General features: G+C 47.8%; 1 protein-coding gene across 1 annotated transcript in view; it reads left to right on the top strand.

The window, feature by feature from the left end:
* FSTL1 (follistatin like 1) overlaps positions 1-17,651 on the top strand; it is a 52,798-nt gene that overhangs the window by 19,855 nt on the left and 15,292 nt on the right. The window lies entirely within an intron of this gene.

Raw genomic sequence — 17,651 nt, forward strand, 5'->3', positions numbered from 1 at the left:
TTATTGTGTGCTGTGGAGGAGTCTTCAGCTGGTTCCAATCTCCAGTTCTGGTGACACAACTGCAAGTAGCATAGAGGCAAAAGCTTGTGTACCACAGTTATCTGGCATATGGGCTGTGTCCCTGCTATGAAATCTAGTCTGTACTTCTCAGCCATGGAGAGCTATGCAGTAAAATGAATTTCCCATGAAGGATGGTCATCCTGCTATTTCTTCATGTAAATTTCCTTCACCAACAGCTTCAAGGACAATGCTGTATTGCTCAGGCACTTAATGCTGTAGAATTTGTCTTGGGAAATAATATAATTGCATTTTTTTCATAACAAAGCCATTACACTGTCAAAAGCCTAATTTTCTGTTGCATTAGCCGACAGCCAGCAGAGATTGCTGGGAAAAGAAAGTGCTTAGCTTAACCTAAATTTCTTGCTAGTAAGAAAAATGGAATGAAAACAAAATGAATTTATAATGAAATGGATTTATTTCTGGGCTTTCCTATTGTGCTGTTGTTTGCTTTCTTTGAGGGCATTTAGAGCTGATTAGCAGCCCTGGAGACAGAAGTCCATTATTGACCCAAAGAGCAGCCAAAAATGGAGAGACAACAATGCAGCTTTCCTCCCTCCCTTTTTCTCTATCCTCTGCATCCCAAAACAAGCCTCAGATTTGCCCAGAAGGGAGCATTCGTCTTCGAAGAGAGGACAGCTAAGTCTGTGTGGTCTGCTGCTTTCTGTTGGAGATGCCAGCAGAGGATTTGCTGGAGGTCTCCAGTTCCTCGGGGTCAGGTCCCCGTGCTGGGGAGAAGCATGGAATGCCTGCCTGGACTGTGGGAGGCAAAGGGCTGGCAAGGGTGTCTGCATCCATCTGTGCTTAAGCAGCCTTCTGGGAAGCAGGATCACAGGGGCTGTTCAAGGAACAAGGAGGATGAACATGTGGTCTTGCTGAAGAGATTTTGCAAAAGCCTGCACAAAAAACTTGTTTCTTTCCATGGGAATTAAAGCTAGGGGGAAGAAGTGGGAGAGCCAGATATGAGCTGGTCTGTGGCAGCATCTCTACCCTCTTCCTCCTCCCTGGGTCCCAGGAATTGTTTCTGGAATCTCTGCTTGCTCTATCTGTGGTGCATGGGCACTTAGGTACACGCAGAGATCCCAAGCACCCACGGCAATTGTTGTCTGTAGCATGGCATTTGTAATTGCAGGTTTAGAGGCGATTACAAATCATTTGAAACATAGCCCTGGTTTATTGGAGAAGGTTTACAATGTGGGGAAAATGCTGTCTTTTGTCTCTCAGCTGCCCACTGAGGTAACAGCATGGCCAATAATGGATATCAGCTCCAAAACAGTAGGGGATTCGGTTCTGGAGGTGGCTGTTCCCTCTCTGAAACAAAAATACAGCTGCCTCATGTTGTTCTGTTTGTTCCCAGACTATCGAAACCATGAGTAAATCCATTCTACTTTTTCTCCATCCCTAATCTCATATGTCACATCTTACACAGAGGATTCTTTTCCTCTGGAAGGAATGGGAATTTGATAATCATGGCTTACTGTCCTGATTAGAACCTTAGCTAAACTTGCACTGTAGTGAAAATATTAAATTCGGGTTTGTAACCTTTCTTTGCCCTCTTCTGACCATAAAATGGTGTTAAACTGCGTATTTTCACCTCTGATTTGGCCTGTCCCCCAGATTTCAATGCAATAGGAGATTTTTGGATCTCATGTTTCTTTAAAAGTATTGTTGATAACAATCAAAACAGAAATTACTTTCATAAAAGAGCATTATTTATTAAGTCAGACATCTGTTTTTGCTTTCTCTTTTCCTCCCTTATGCTGAGCAAGACAAGGGAATGAAATGCCAGGGAGGGAAATATGTTGTTTGAGTTAAAGTATAGAAGTCATATGCTTAGAGTAGCAAAAGCATAGAATTTATTCATTCCTATGCCAGTGTGAATAAATATGGATGAATCAGCCATGAACACAGTCAGCCTTGACGTTAGGGGAAGGTTTACAATTGCAAGACAGTTTTAAGACCAGGTTTTCTGTGGGTGTGAGACAGGCAGAAATAGCAGCCTTAATCAGTGTCATGTAAATAGAGTTGCACAAAGAGGGAGCCCAGGTAACATGGAGATGGACTTGGTGACTCCCAGCCCTGTGTACATCCCAGCTGTGTCCCATTGAAGGCAAGAGTTGGTGCTAGGGACTGGTGCTGGAGGGCAGGAGGAGCAGTGTGCTGGCAAAGCGGGCAAGGAAAGTCATTGGGCAGGCAGGGAGTGGGAGGCTGAAGTTCATCTTACTCCAAAGCATTAGAAAGATGGCAAAGACTGTGACTGCCCAAGCACCTTGAGGAAATGAAGTTTCCACAAGGACAAAGTTACAGGAGTAAAAATCAATCATGAGAGGGAACAACACAGGACAGGAAGCAGACTACAGTTTGACAACACAGAGCAATGAGAGCTGCTGGCAACTGGAGGAAGTTCAGTGCTAATGAACAGAAAGTCTGGCACTTGAAAGAGAAATTAAACAGCCTGTGGACAGCAGAAAGGGTTGCGTAGCAGAGAGACACTCCAGGTGACTGAGTTTATTACCAGAAGCATCCTTGCTGAAAACCTCACACTGCACTGGTGGTGTGAAGCAAACAACACATTTCTGCTCTGGAATGGTACTTTTGCTCTTCCTGCCTGGGATTCCCTTGTCCAGGGCTAGGCTGAGGGTGGAAAGGACAGTGCCAGGGGGCCAGAGGTTCAGCAGCACTGGCATGCAGGGACAGAGCTGTGCCAGCTACAGCTCCTACAGCAGCCATGAATTAGTGATGAGTTGGATGGCACAAAGCCACCTTTTCTTGCCTTGTGATTTCAGTAAGGTGGTGTGGGAATGGGGCCATTTGACTGCACGTGTGGTGTGAAAAAAATAATTGTCTTGGGGAACTATTAGGAGAAAGGATCTGTGTGAAGAGGACACACAAAAAGCCACTTCTGGCTATAATCTGTCTTGTGCGCATATGGCCGTGGTGCAATTTATACATTCACAGAAAAAGCACATGCAATTAATTTAGCCCACATCTGAGACATGACAGGGGAGGGTAATAGGAGAGCATTTGCCTCAAACAATATGATAGCAAGCAACTGCAAGGACCTTGCTTTTCAGAGCATTCACAACAGGGACAGGCCAGCCCCTGTGACAGGGACTCCCTTGTACAAAGGAATGTGGCCAGCTAAGGGAATACCATGGATTTTTCTAAGAGATCTCTGCCTCTTGTCTGTTGGTGTGCCTCTGGTTTGCATGCACAGAGTACGAGAGCATCAAGATCTCCCCAAGACATTGGATCCAGCTGATTTGGTGGTTACTCTTCCACAGATTCTGGTGGGTTTGTGTTGGTTTGGTTGTTGGTTTTGGTTTTTTTGGTGTTTTTTGGGGTTTTTTTTTTTGACAGGGTTGTGTTTATAATTCCCTATCTTAGCTATGTGTGAGAGAGAGGGCTACATCTTCCACCCAGGCTCTGAGCTTATCTCTGCCAGCAGCTGGTGCCACAGGGTGGTGTGATCCTTGAGAGCTCCCATCTGATCTCCTGAGCTGTGCCAGCTTCATCCTGTCAGAACAAAGGGCTGGATTTAGAGTGGTTCAGAGGAGGCCATCATTCAGGGAGACACCTTTTCTTGCTGGCTGTGGAGGGTCAGGGCTGAGCTCCTGCACCAGTGCTGAGTTTAAGTGGGAACCACTGAGAGGGCAGTATATTGGGCTGAAATTCTGCCAGGCCACTGGCAGAGTCTCCCTGTAACATTGTAATGGGGCTGAGCTGCATGCTGAGACTATGGCAAAGCTTCCCTTCAGCATCTGGGGTTGGGAATTTGGTTTGGCTTGTGCTAGAGCTGGGCAGAGGAGATGGATGTATGCAGATGTCTGTATTGCAGCCCTCCAAGTGCCTGCCCTACTGACTGCTTTGGTGTTGCACAAACTCTGGATTTTCTGCCCAAGACCTCGAGTGCTCTTTGGGGTCCCTCCCTATGGCACACATTTCCCAGCTGTGGGCAGTGGTGCTTCACATGCTTGATCTGTGACGAGCTCTGGGAGCCATGAGGACAAAACAGATGAGAAACACATGTTTTATTGAGCAAGTTTGCGTGCTGATAGCATCGTGGCTTTTACATTTTGCAGCACGTCTCCTTAAGGCAGCTGTAACTCTCAGGGAAAGCAAGAAAGCTGCCTTGGTCTCTGCTGGGCTAGCTGGGGGCCCGAGGGGGTCACAGCTGGTCCCAAAGCCAGAGGGGTCTGTGCTGGGATCTTGCAGCATACCTGGCAAGCTGGGGTTTGCAGCTCTCTCTCTGGGCTGGGAGGCAGCTGCTCCTCCCTGGCAGTGCAGCTGCAGCTGCTTCGAGGAAAACTTTTGAGCCAGGAATGCGTAAGGATGCCGGCATCTGTGTGTGCTCCCAGCCTTTCATCTCTGAAATGCAGCCCAGCCAGGCCACAGGGCAGAAAGCAAAACGTCCTGGGAAGGGCTCAGGAAGTATTAGAGAATAGTTCATGCTGTTGGAGGTGATTCAAGCAGTGATCCCTCTTCTAGGAATGCAGGCTGCAGGAGGCATGGAGAGCCTTGGGGTCACTAGCAGGGCTTGGAGCCCTCTCCTTCTAGCCCAGGGCATGACTGAAGCTCATAGCAAGTCCCTGATGCCTCATCCCTGTCTCTGGGGCAGGGAGAAAGGTAAGATGGGCAGGTGCTCAGATTGTTGTCATCACATGTGGCTGGCACTGATTGCTTACCCTTACTGGTTTGGGGCCAGACAGGCTGGTGGAGTTCAAAAGCCCTGTGTTTAAGTGACTGCAGTGATGTACTCAGGTCCTTTGTCTCTGCAAGATGAGCCACCTCTGGGTGTGTGTAGAGGTCATGGCAATGTCTCTTGAAATTACCAATCAGGGGAGGAGAGCTGGGAAGACCCAGGCACCTGCTCTGCAGCTGGAGGCAGTGCCATGTTGTCCCTGCATGAGTCCTGGGTGCACTCTGCTTCCCCAGGCACATGTAGTGCACATATCAGCCTCCCATTTAAGTTTCTGCATGCAAACCTCCTGATGGCCATCAGCTTGCCCAGCTGGGTTTGGATGGTGCCAGCAGGGCAATGACATCCTCCTCTGCTGACTCACGGGGCTCTGAAGGATGAGAAGCAATGCAGCAGGAGTGAGTGTTTGAGAGGGGAGCAGAGCAGGGTTTGCAGCCCTGCTACAGTTTAGCTGGGAGTTGCCTCATTAAATCACTGCTTTGCTGGAGTGGCTCAGAGGAGGGGATGCCTTCCCTGAAGCAGCATCTTTCTGGGTTCTCATAACCACCAAATGGAGATGTGGCTTTATTTTTCTGTTTGTTTGTTTTTGAAAGTCGAGCCATGGGAGTCAGCATCCAAGGTCTTCCCAACTAGACAGGAAAAAATTCCATGGTTGCAGAGAGAGAGGGAGAGCGATGTCTGCAACAGTTCTTCTTTATTTCCAGACACAGTTACAAAGAGCCAGATGGAAGGAGATGAAAGAATTAGAAGAATAGGTTGCTTTAGACACCAAATAACAATGTTATAGGAATAAAGCCATTGGAATAACTTATTGGTTTTGTTTTTTTAATTTCCTAGCTGAATCACAGAGTCAACTCAAAAACTGCATTTTAGGTCAGTTGAAATTCATGTTTTATTTCCAGCAGAAAAAAATTGCTGGACAAACAAAGTTGCTAAGCTTACCAAAACATGTTTTTATTTTGCTTTCTTTGACCTTTAAGCTTACATACATAACCTCATGAAATATATTTAAAAATAAGAGAGGGAAAAGAGTTCATCTTAGAAATCATTTTGGAATCAAAGCTGTTCCCTGAACTGGGCACAAATTTCCAAATAGTTTTGGTCTACCTCAAATTGCATTTCCTAGTGAATTAGGTCTCTGTCTGAAAAATGTTACCCAGCCTTATTTAGGAGTTATAGGAAATCAATGGTCACTTCTCTTGTTTCTTAATCACAGAATTGCCTTTGGGCTGCTAATGGTGCCAAGTCTGTGCTGTCAGTCATGGGGGCATAAGGGAAGCTCTGCTCTGGCAGAAGTGGTGGTGACTGAGCCTGGCTCCCCAAGACTACACGTGTAGGTACGGGGTGTGCCATTGCTAATGAGCACAGCAGAGGTTGTTTGCTTCATTTTCCCCTTCATTTTATATACGGCTCCTCTGCTGGCAGGGGGATTGTGGTTCTGACAGGTGTATCTTCCAAGCAACACATCATAAGCTAACAGGTCAGGAGGGGTGTTGGGCGAAATTAGCACCCAGCTTCCTCACTGATAGTCCACACAACATAATTATCTCTTGTTCCCCTTCTGTTTAGGCTGTGTTAAATCAGAAATGAGGCAGGGGACCCACAAGGACACACCAGTGTAAGCACAAGCAGCTTGCCTAAGAAAAAGTCTCCGTGTTTGACCAATCTTCTTGGGTGACATTGGGTCCAGCAGAAGCTGCAGGGAGCAGTGCAGGGGCAAAGGGGCCACTGTTGGCTGTGGTGCTGATAGCCTGGACAGACACCCATCCTTGGGGCATCCATGGGAAGGCTGGAAACCCTTGGACTTCAGAAAGTTTTTTTTTGTCCTTCCAACTGTGGCAGTTTCCATATTGACTCTACTTTGTAGCCTATTTCACAGTGATGCTGCCAGTTTTCTCATGGCCTTCTTGCCTTATCAGAGTTTCCTCTTGGCTGTCTCAGTGAAGAGGTGAGTCATTAAGTGTAAGTCAGAGACTTACAGAGCTTTCCCTACCTCAGAGGGAAGTCTCTTGAGGATGGGCATGAAATGGTGTTAGCACTTCACAGGGATGGTTTCAGGTGCTGGTGACTTGACTGGAGGCTTTCTGAAGAACAATAGGGACAGCAGGAGTTGAAAAGAACATGCTGATCATAACTTGGGTCACAGTCCCCCTTGTGCTGGATCCCACATGGCCCAACATTGCTACTCCTTGATCTCAGTGTGGGGCTGTGGGGTGACTGCCCTTGCAGTTTAATAGGATTTGCCTGTTGCTGATGTGATGTTTCTGAGAGCAGTGAACACATGCACATGTGTCTCTCCCTGTGTACCTCTGCAGCCTTCCCAATGCCCCAGTTTCAGCAAGGATTTTCACTTAGTTTTTACAGCAGTTTTTTTTCTCTCCTCTTTCCAATACTAATCAGTAAATGCACACACCTGCCAGTTGTCAGGTCATCTCCTGAAATCCTAGTTTGCATTTTGCAGGCTGCAGTATGGTAGACCTTTGGCAGACTTGCCTTCAGCTCCCTCTGGCTACAGGAACACAGTTTAACCTTGGATGGAGCCATGCCTTTTTGGCAGAAGCACCACTAATGAGCAGACTCCAGGTTCCTTCCACAGCCTACTCAAACTTTTCCTCTCTTCCATATTCACCTTACTTCACTTCTATTTTCAGGTGTTCCTGTTAGTCTGATAACCATTCCTAGCTATATGATTTCAGGAAGGGGATGGATGCTCCCTCAATACCACAGACCAAGAATAGTTGTCTATACAAAATAATGCCTAATAATGAGGAATTTTCTGAGCCTTCCTCACTGTTTTCATTGGGTAAAGGGGATTTCATGACTGCATGAAGTAGAGAAGCTTCAAAGAAGAGAAATTACTGTGACAGAGCACTGTCCCCTGGGGATTTGCTTTTCCACAGCTGCCTCCAGCAGAGCCATTGGGTAGAGCAGACCCAAAGCTGCTCTGCATTAACAAGGAGCTGATCAAATCCTTGAGCCAGGCTAGAAAATGGGAAATACAGAACTGGCTTATGTCCAGCTCTGTTCTCACTCTCCCACACTGAGGCCGACTCAGTGTTTCCCCCTAGTCACACAGCAATTTCCATTGCTTTTTTTGCAATGGGCTGTGGTGGAAGGAGAGTAAAGAAGGACTAAGGGACAGAGCTGGGAAGAGGGATCATCAAATCCATTGCAGTTGGATTCCCATCCCAGTGAGGGGAACAAAACCACTGAGGACTCTTGCACAAGAAGCTGGAGGCTGCTGGTAAACCTCAGCATTTCCTGCAATCTACATTCCCCTTGTGTATCCAGTTACTGGAAGTGGTGTGAATATGCCATAGGGTTGTAAATTCTAACTTGCCTCCCACTGCTTAGCTCACTCTTTCCTCCTCTCTGTTGGAGCCAGGTGATGGCTGAGAAATGTGCCAGATTTGGATTCCATTCAGAAATAAATCATCCCTGGTCAGAAAAAAGAGGCAACAAAACTTAACTTGCAGGACTTCAGAGTGTGGGAAATTAGGGGAATGAAGGATGAAAAAAGAGGGCTGCCATGATACAGAATGAGCTGTGGGTCAACACAGATTTAGGGCTGAAAAGGGAACATTTGAGGTTGTATATGGCACAAACTGCCTCAGATCGGGTAATGGGTGTGGGGGCAGGCAGCTGTGTCAGTGTACCTCAGAATGGGGCAGATGAAGGAAGGAACATACACCTTTGGGGAAATGCCATCTGTCAGAGAAACCTCCCTTTGACAGCAGAGCCTGGGTGTGCTTAGAGAGAGAGAGAGGTGATGACACCTGTGTTTAGTTGCTAGCAATAGTTTGTGGTGCACAGCTCTTCTCTGGTGTGGAGGCCCTGAGGGTGAACTCCTCATCTTCCTCCTTCATCCTCCTGTTGTCAAAGGCTTCCTCTGACAACTCATGAGTGCTGTGACACACAGAACATCACCCTCCTGTTGGAAATCAGAAGTCAATGCTGGTCTTGTTCTTATTTTTGCTTTAAACAAAATAGGATGGAGAATTGTGATTCCTAGGAGCTCAGCCATGGCAAAATAGAGCCTGGCCCAGGGCACTCAAGATATGGGAAGAAGAATCATGCCTCAATGAGGAGTACAACTGGTGCATTCTTGGGACTCTAGGTGGTCAGAGTGGCCCTGAGATATGTTAGAAAATCTCTTTTCCCAGCCTGGGGGTTGAAGAAGGAGTTGGAGCTCTTCAGTTCTCGGTCTCAAGGTTGTTTATTGTATCTTATCTATAAAATATTTTCTCCTGTCCAGCTGAGGTCCGCTCAGCAGGACAGTCCAAGGCACTCTGCCTGCCCCCAGGGTGGTGTTATCTTTTTATACTAAAAACTACGTGTACAATATTTACAATTACTTTCCAATACCTATCACCTATGTTAGACAGTGAGCTTCTACTCTAAACCAATCCAAAAGTGCCAACATTACAGCAGAAGATGGAGGCCAGGAAGAAGATGAAGGAGAAAGGCTGGACACACCCAGATTCCTCCATCTTGCCCCCTGAATCCCCATTCTAAAAACTCAAAAAATCTATTTTTCACCCCGTGACAAACTAATTATTTTTCTACTTATACTTTCATGGCTTGCAGATCCTCATCTAAGGTTGGTAACTTTTTCCATGGGTCATAATCAAAGTCACAGGCATCTTGGATTCTGTGCCAGGGTCTCTGAGCCCCCTGGCAGGGGTCCTGGCAATCCAGGACAGCCAGAGGGATGTCCTGAATTCCGACAGTGCGTCACTCAGTGAAATGGTCCTGGCTTCAGACCAGAGAGCAGAGGGAGCTGAGCTGCTGTCTTCTGGTCATTCTTGAGCAACTCATGCACCTTGGGCCTTTCCTTTCCAGTCTTGTCACATGAGAGGATGACACCAATCTCATCCCTAAGGCCCTGTGGAACTAACTTAAGTTAGGACCTTTCACATGCACTGAGATGCTTCCCTGTGCGTGAGGGTGATTTTTCTATCCAAATACAAAGTGATTAACTTGATTCTTCCCTCTGAGAACCATGGTGCAGCAGAGCATCACATCCTGTCCTCCTGTGGGACTGATTCTGCCCTGCTTACAGCTGAAGCCTCTTCAGCTGCTTTGGTATGCACAAATCAGTCACACTCTGAACTCCTGCCTCCATGCCTCGCTGGGAGCAACACTAGTAAGAAAGATCCCGGTGGTTGTGGAAAAGCTGGCAATTTCACCACATGATGCAGCAGAAGGGAATCAAACGCCTCCTTCCAGAGGTGCTGTAGGGATAGGTGGAGGGAATAGTGCTGAGAGAAGTGCAGCTTTGGGCCGTGACACTTTGGAATCTGTGAGTATAAGGAGTGTTTTTGCCTGAGGAGCAGAAAGGCTGCAGGAGTGAGAGTGCTGCCAGATGCAAGCTCCCTTCCTTCAAGCAGCCATTTTCCAGACGTGTTTGTAGGAGCGATTTCCTCTTCCCCAGACTCTCATGTCATTGTTCCCCTGATGGGGCCTCACTGGTCATTGCCTTGTGGTGGAAAATATGAGGCTGTGGGGGCCAGAGCACAGACATTCCTTCCAGCTTAAAAGGGAAAACAGAGTCCTTGAGCAGCGGAGTCCCCGAGAGGTGTGCCTGGCTCCGGAACTGTTTCACGCTGTAAGAGACATCAGCTGTTTGGCAGATGCCTTTTTGCTCTTGATTAGGTTGTAGGGAGAAAACCCTCCTTCTTCCCAGTTCTTGCTTCCCTTTCTGTGCAGGCACCAACTTCTGCCTGCTCTCTGTGGGACATGAGGAAGCCGTGGCTGGTGTGTGAGGGCTGCTGTCCCTGCCAGCAGTCCAGGCCATGTCTCCACAGGGCTCAGTGGGGAGGTAGAGCTCTGTATCTATCCTGCCAATGTCTGCAAGGCAATGCTGCCCAGGCAGGCTTTTTTAGTAGCAGTACAAGCATCAGACATCTTCATCTCCATTTCCCTGACAGAGTCATGGATGAATTCCTACAAGCAGGTTTTCACAAGCTGTGTTGGTTTTCCATGGCCTCATGTAAAAGTCACTGACCTGATGGGCCCCCTTTATCACAGAGGTCACTCAGAGCCTCAGCCACTCTCCTGCTCCATGCACATATGATGGACACATCTGATCCATGGACCCTGGACTGAGCAGCCAGCAAGTCAGGAAGGGTCTCACACAAATGGGTGAGGTACGGGTTTGCAGAGAGGGAACCTCCTATGAGCTCTGGGAGTTGCAGTTCCTTCCCTCTATCGCTTTCTTTTCTCTGCATCCAGATTTCTGGGAACACACCCTGATTTCCAGTATGTGCAGAGATGTATGGTCTGGCTTGTTTCCCATGAGCAAAGTCAGCTGCCATTAAATATTCATCTCACAAGCATTCAAAAGCCTTTAAGGGGTTGCACTTGACATTTTAAGACAGCCAGTCCTAGATGCCAGTTGAGAATAGAAAAAGATAGGGGCGAAGTATTGGAAAGAGGGGTTGGCTGATGTCTAGGTGTGTGGATTGGACATGCTGTCCTCCATGGCAGGCATCCCACAGAGAGTGCAGTAGCTCCTGACATTGTGTCCAGATCGCTGTTCACAGCCCTTGGCTGAAGCTGGCTGAAATACCCTAGTGATGGAAGCTCTGAGGGGGCAGCAGTGAGATGGGGTCTGTCCTCCAAGACAAAGGCAATGCTGTAAGGGAAGCACAAGGGTCAGTGGCAGGGAGACAGCAGGGGGCCTGGATTCAGGGCAGGGGCCTGGAGTGAGGATCTGTCCTCAGGACTGCAAGCAGCAGTGACGTTGAGTCTGTCAAGAGGAGAGGCTGAGCCAGAGAAATGTTGTGTGGGGCTCTGCAAAGGAATTCCTGCCTGGTTCCCTGTGGAAGCAAAGCAATGTCAGCAGGCTGTCTGTGCCTACCTGCCTGTCTCTGGCCTCCAGTGAGCCTTGAATCCATGGGCCTCTTTCCGGCACAGCTGATAAAGCAGTGGAGGCCTCCGAGATAATGGGATCCAGCTGGTTTTGTGACTCTAGGTGACTGCCTTAATGAGAGGGGCCTGTGAAGACCTCCCCTGAGGAAGGAGTCCATGAGCTGCCCTGGAACTGGCTGACAGACAGGCCGTGCAGAGAGAGCTGTTGGAAACTGGCCTTCATTAGTTCTGCCACTCGCAGGATGGCTTTAGGAACTGGGGGAGGGGGAATCCTGCAGTTTAAATGGCATTGGACCCCTCTGCATCCAGCACGGACCCCATATTGACAGCCTTCAAATAGGATATTGTTAGCACTGGGAATGTTGAGGGAACATTGTCAAATGCAGCTGGTCACACTCCCTTGGGGAACCCAGCCCTGGTCCAGACTTTGCCTGACAAACATCTCTTCTTTTTTGACTCCCTAGCTCAGGGATAGCTTGGTTTTGAGCCTTTCCAGCTGCCTAGCAACACCTTCACTGATGTGAGCAGCAGGACATGCACCATGTGCCTTCCAGAGACAGGTGGGACCCCTGCAGCAGGGGAGGGAGGAGTTCCAGAGGGTGCCACTTTAAGTCCGGATAACACCAGACCAACAGAAGTGTTCAAGAGATGACCCTGCACCCTTGTGTACAGCAACCTCTGGCAGGAGGTTTCATTCCAAAGTAGAGTATGTGTTATTCCACAGCCTACTGTACCATTCCAATAGTGATGATGTCCTGGGATTGTCCTGATGATGTCTGGGTTTTTTGGAGAGCTGAATAGCATGATTCAATCCCCACTTGTTGCGCTTATCACAGTCTTATTTTTGCTAAATGAAACTCAAGCCTTCCAAGTAAGAATTTAAGATAATTTGTGTGGATTTTCTTCCAGCCTGGGGCAGTAGCCCAAAGGAAGGAAAACTGTAATGATCACCTTACCTATCTATTTATGGCAAGCCCAGTGTCAGGGGTGCCTGCTTGTTTCATGCTAATCTGCTCCGTTTATGCTGCTGCCAAATTTCCACCCCATCACACCAGAGTGTTAGTGGATCCAGGGAGCTGCCACAGGAATTGGGTCAGGTTTGCAGGGAGGAACGAGTGCTTTGCTTGTTAGTTGCAAACCAAAACAACGGGACAAACTTGCTGGCCGAGCAGGCTGCACAAATGACCAGAGGTGACAAGCTGGCTGCCCCTTGGTGGCCTCAGTGAACATGGGATCTGGTCTCCCTGAACCTCTGCAGGAGGACACTGCTGCCGAAAGAACTGGAGAAACACTTGGGTAATGGGATGAAACGCATAAGCCAAATGCTTTCTCAGTGCCATCACTGCACAGGAGTTGCTAAATTTTCCTGGCTCCTCCCTGAGCTGCTCTGCTGCCCAGCTCTCTCTTTTTGAATGTTGCAGCACAATGCTTCTCCCTCCCAGCTCCACAACAGGAGAGGAGGGAAGTTTGGAAGTCAGGAGACATAGCTTACCTCAGCTTTCTGCATCATTAACCACTACTGCCTTGTGTTTCCAAATCTTTCTGCGTTCAGAAGCAAACATTGCCAAGACAACAGCTAGACAAGGCGCTAGATTTCATGGCTGGATGTTGAGTTGGTTTAGAAATTATACAGGCTATGCAGTTTATGGGTAGCACCTTGGCGTGTTCAGAGATCCCTTACATCCCTACTTCCCTGTTAGTTGTGGCAGGGAACAGGCAAAAGGGATGTGGATATGAAGATGTGGGGAGGACTGGCAGAAATAGGTAGCTGCACAGCTTATTTCTCTCTGCTGCATGGAGGGGAGTCTGTTGTGAATTGTACTGATTATATCTGAAAACTTGCAGCCAGCTTTTGCTGCTGCCTTCCCTGAGGCATGAGAATCTGTGCATGTCTTGCAATCCCAGATATCATTTTGGTGCCCTTTAGTTTTGCCTTCTCTGTGTAATACTCAAGTTTGTATAATACATGGGATTGCCTCCCATAGGAGTTTTCAGTGCTCCAGCTTTAGAGCACTTTGATTTCCACGCTTGTCACGCAAGGCAAAACCACAAAACCTTGATTTTACAGCAAAGAGCACAGAGCATTTTGTGAGGGTCAAGTAATTTTATGTATTTCCAGAAAGTGATGCCAAAAGAAGAAAGGACCTGCCCTCACTGCTGACGCCAGAAAAGGTTGTTACTTGTATCAATAGGAGCAGGACAATAGGTCCAATGCACTATGGGCTGCTGAGAAAAAGATTTTTGAGGTCTCAAAGAGGAGATTTTATGTGGAAAGATATGCAGAAAACAAGCCAATATGAGGGGTTGCTGTGAAGCATATTAACTCCCCATCTTGTCTTTCTGCTTGTTTCCCAGAATGTGTGTAATGGCAGTAATTCCTGCTGCTCTTTTTGGGCTGTAGGGCACTGTGGACATGGAGCTGCGTGCACAGTTCTTCTCTGCAGGTGGAATTTGTTCTTCCTTACAGAGGTGTTTTGTCATTGAATTGTTCATGGTTTCAACTTTCACAGGCTGGGAAAGTCCCAATTCCCATCAAGGGACACCAGACAGTCATGGCTCAGTAGGGGCCAGGGGAGGAGGCAGCCAAGGGAGAGCTGCAGCGGGCAGTTCCCTTGCAAAGGCAAGGAGCCGTGATTCCTCTTTTCTGCCATGTGCACAATTTCTGCAGACACTGCACTGTTTCCATGCAGTTCCACCAGTGCAGAGCAGGCACAGCACCTGGCAGGACCTTGGGATCCCATGCAGACCTGGCACTGCATTGGTGCATTGAGTCACACTCAGTCCTGGACAGCCAGGCACAGGCAGGGACTCGGAAATGCTCCGGATGTCTGTGCTTACTCTGTGTTGGGGATCCAACTTCTCAGCACCAGATGCTGCCAGAGATCAGAAACAGCCCTTTCCACTGCCTAATTTCCTAATTTTAGCTCTCCACCTTGAGGCCCTGCATTGCTGGTTGCCATGGTGATCCTTCACCACTGGCATTGCCTCTGGCTTCCGCCTGCGGAAATGTCTTTTTCCTCCTTGCTCCTCAGGAGACAACAGCTGAGGCAGAGGCATTGCATGTGACTCTCTGCACTGTCAGCTCAGGTCTTCTGCTTAGTGTTTGCCTGTTAACATGCACCTTCATCCACAGGGTTACACTTCCCAGCCCTCCAAAAGCATTGTGCATTCCCATCCCCATTCAGTAGACAAGCCAGGCTATGCATACATGACGCTACCCAGCTGCCCTGAACTTCTGGCCCTTGAGCTGTTGAGAACAGCCTTCTCCATGGTCTTTGCCAGAGAAGATGGCTGGGAAGGTCGTGCCCCTGCAGGTGAAGGGTCAGAGTGCCCCTGTGCTGTGGCAGACATTCCAAAGGCACAGGCACTCCTGCCCTGGCTTCATCCTGGCTGCTTTTACACCTTCCCACATGTTCTCTGGGCAGCAGAGGAGTACCTAAAAGAGAGAGAGTGTGGGCATCTCACTCGAGGCAGAAGAGAGGAAGTGCCTTGCCAAGGCTTGCAGAGGAAATGCCACCGTGCAGCAATTAATAACAACTCTCTGCCCTTTCCCTTCCGCCTGCCCGAGCGCGCTGTGGACTGGAACGGGTGACACTTGCCAAGCACAGGATGACAGAAAAGGCAGGGGCAGCTCTCAGAGACAAAGCAGTGTAAAAGATGTGATTCCAGTAAATCCTGATATTAATTAATTTAATGGCAATGATGTTGAAACACTGTGGAGTCTTTTTTTTACATTTTAAATTTTTAAAATTTGTGGTTTATATTTTCAAGCTTTTACAAGGCAGGGGTGCAAGGAAGGACTATTCAATATTAAAGCGGCAGCTGCCATCCTCACTCACATGACTCCAGCAGGTAAAGCTTTATAAAAATATATATTACAAGGTCCAAGGTAAGATCAGAGTATCTGTCACAAGAAACCAGTTTGGCTGGTAGATTCTGGGAGATCACCAGAGAATCGGGAGATTATAAAGCCTCATTTGCAGACCCCCACTGTGCTCATCCAGTCATCCACCTCTGTCCCTGTCACACTCTCAGTTGTGCACAGGAGACTCCCACATTTGCTGGGAAGGCAGCCAGGACTGCTAGAAGAGCTCCCACCCTGTGGTATGCCACAGCTGGGTTTGAGAAACCCCGTGCCAGAGTGAGAGGGCAGGCAGGCAGAGCAGCTTGCTTCATTTCTTCCTCTGGCTGAATCCCTGAGGTGGAGAAAGCCATGCTGGAATGTGGCAATCAGCCCCAACCCCCTGCCAGCCTAGGGCTACTTAAGGCAATAAGAAGAAGCAACCAGAAAATTGTATTGCTTTGATTAATAAGAAAAATCAGAGTAATGTGGCCTTCTAGCCTGGCAGGTGGCAGGGTGTCTTCAGAAGCTGTTCTGGTGATGTCACCCTGCCAGCATCCCCAGCCCAGGTTCCAATGGAAGAGCTGTGGGATGGTTCCTGGGCTTTAGCACTAGCAGGGAGGGAGCTGTGGATGGCCCCATTGGCGAATGGGTTTCCAAGTGAGCTCCCTTGGGGAGAGGAGTCCAGCAATCTGAGCTCGGGCACTGCAGATGGTTGTTGAGGCCAGCTGCATTGTAGCAGTGCCCCAAGTCCCAGGCAGGAACCAAAAGCCAGGCTTGGCATTGGTGGGCACGGATGGGAGGTGGCTGCTGGCAGTCCTGCCTGTCCTAGGCAGGGGCAGAGTGCTGCCATCTATTGCAGGCACCTGGATTACAGACCTCACTGGGTGGCCATTCAAAGCTGTGCCCAGCTGGTTTTTCTGTCTTTGACTGCTTAAAGGGATTGACAAGTTGTTCAAAACCCCTTAAATGGATCAGCACTTTGGTAGCTACATGCATTTTAGGTGTGTGAGTGCCCATAGTCAGGCTCCAGCCTTGGACAATTAGGGTTTTTCTTTGTGCATTTTGCAAAATGAGCTGTTCTTCCTTCCCTGCCCTGAGCTGCACGAGGTTGCTTCGTGCAGTGAAGCACTCCCTTTGTTCCATCCCACCCCAGAAGTGCCTGGTTCATTTACCCCAGCCCTCCCCTGGAAGGTGACTGCAGACAGCTGGATGCAGGAGAAGGGATAGTGTGTCACTTGTAGCTCAGAAACAAAATGTGAAAGGAGATGAAAAGGCAGGAGGATGATGCTGTCTTCATGGGGAGAACAGGCCTGGGACATGGAATACATTTCTCAGCTAAGACTGGCATGTCCAAACACTGTATTTGACAGAATAAGCAGCAAAATAGGAACTCCTGCAGAGAATCCAAAAGATGTTTGTCACTATGTGAACCTGGAGGGATTCCTGCAGTGATTTGAAAAGACCTTCTCAGGTTTGATGAATTGTGCAGTAGGCCAGCAAACAAACTATTCTGAAGACTAGGGCAAGGTTATTCAGAAAATTATCTGGCTGTCTCTGTGGGCTGTTCAGTAAAGACAGCACCTCTCTGAAACTGTGGTTTAAAATCAAAACAAACAAAAAACTAGAATAAAGAAGAAATAGGAGGAAAAAATGTGTTCAGCATTTGTCAATAATGCTTGCTCTTCTGACAAATTCTGTTCCTTTTTCATCACCTATTTTCAAAAGTAAGTAATGGAGGTACAAAGATGCCACACATGAGCAGAGTATAAGAATAATACTCTGATGAGAAGGTGAAAAAACATTTTTGTATTAGAGGGAAGAAACATAGCAGATGTGATTGACTTATCTCACTGATTATTTTTCATTCCTCAATCTTCTTTCTGATGCAAAACTGTTGTAGAAGCGAGTTTGCTGGCATAAACCAGATACTCAACATACAATGGAAAATGTTAAGTGAAATGACAGTCACAAAGGAAATTAATGACAAAGCAGGGAATTAAGCCAGGCTCTTCAAAGTCTGAACCCTGAAACTACCTTCTCTTTTAAAAGTCTATTTTAAAAAGCATTAAATGGATAAAAATAAGTGGTAGTTGCATCAAAACCATGATTAAACTATGGAAATATTCCACACTAGGTGTCACCAGGAATGCTGTGGGACACCAAGAAAAAAAAAAGAAA

The sequence above is a fragment of the Melozone crissalis genome, unplaced genomic scaffold (assembly GCF_028551555.1).
Source record: "Melozone crissalis strain CALT ecotype California unplaced genomic scaffold, PUWL_Pcris_2 ptg000008l_1, whole genome shotgun sequence".
In the NCBI taxonomy this organism is placed as follows: Eukaryota; Metazoa; Chordata; class Aves; order Passeriformes; family Passerellidae; genus Melozone; species Melozone crissalis.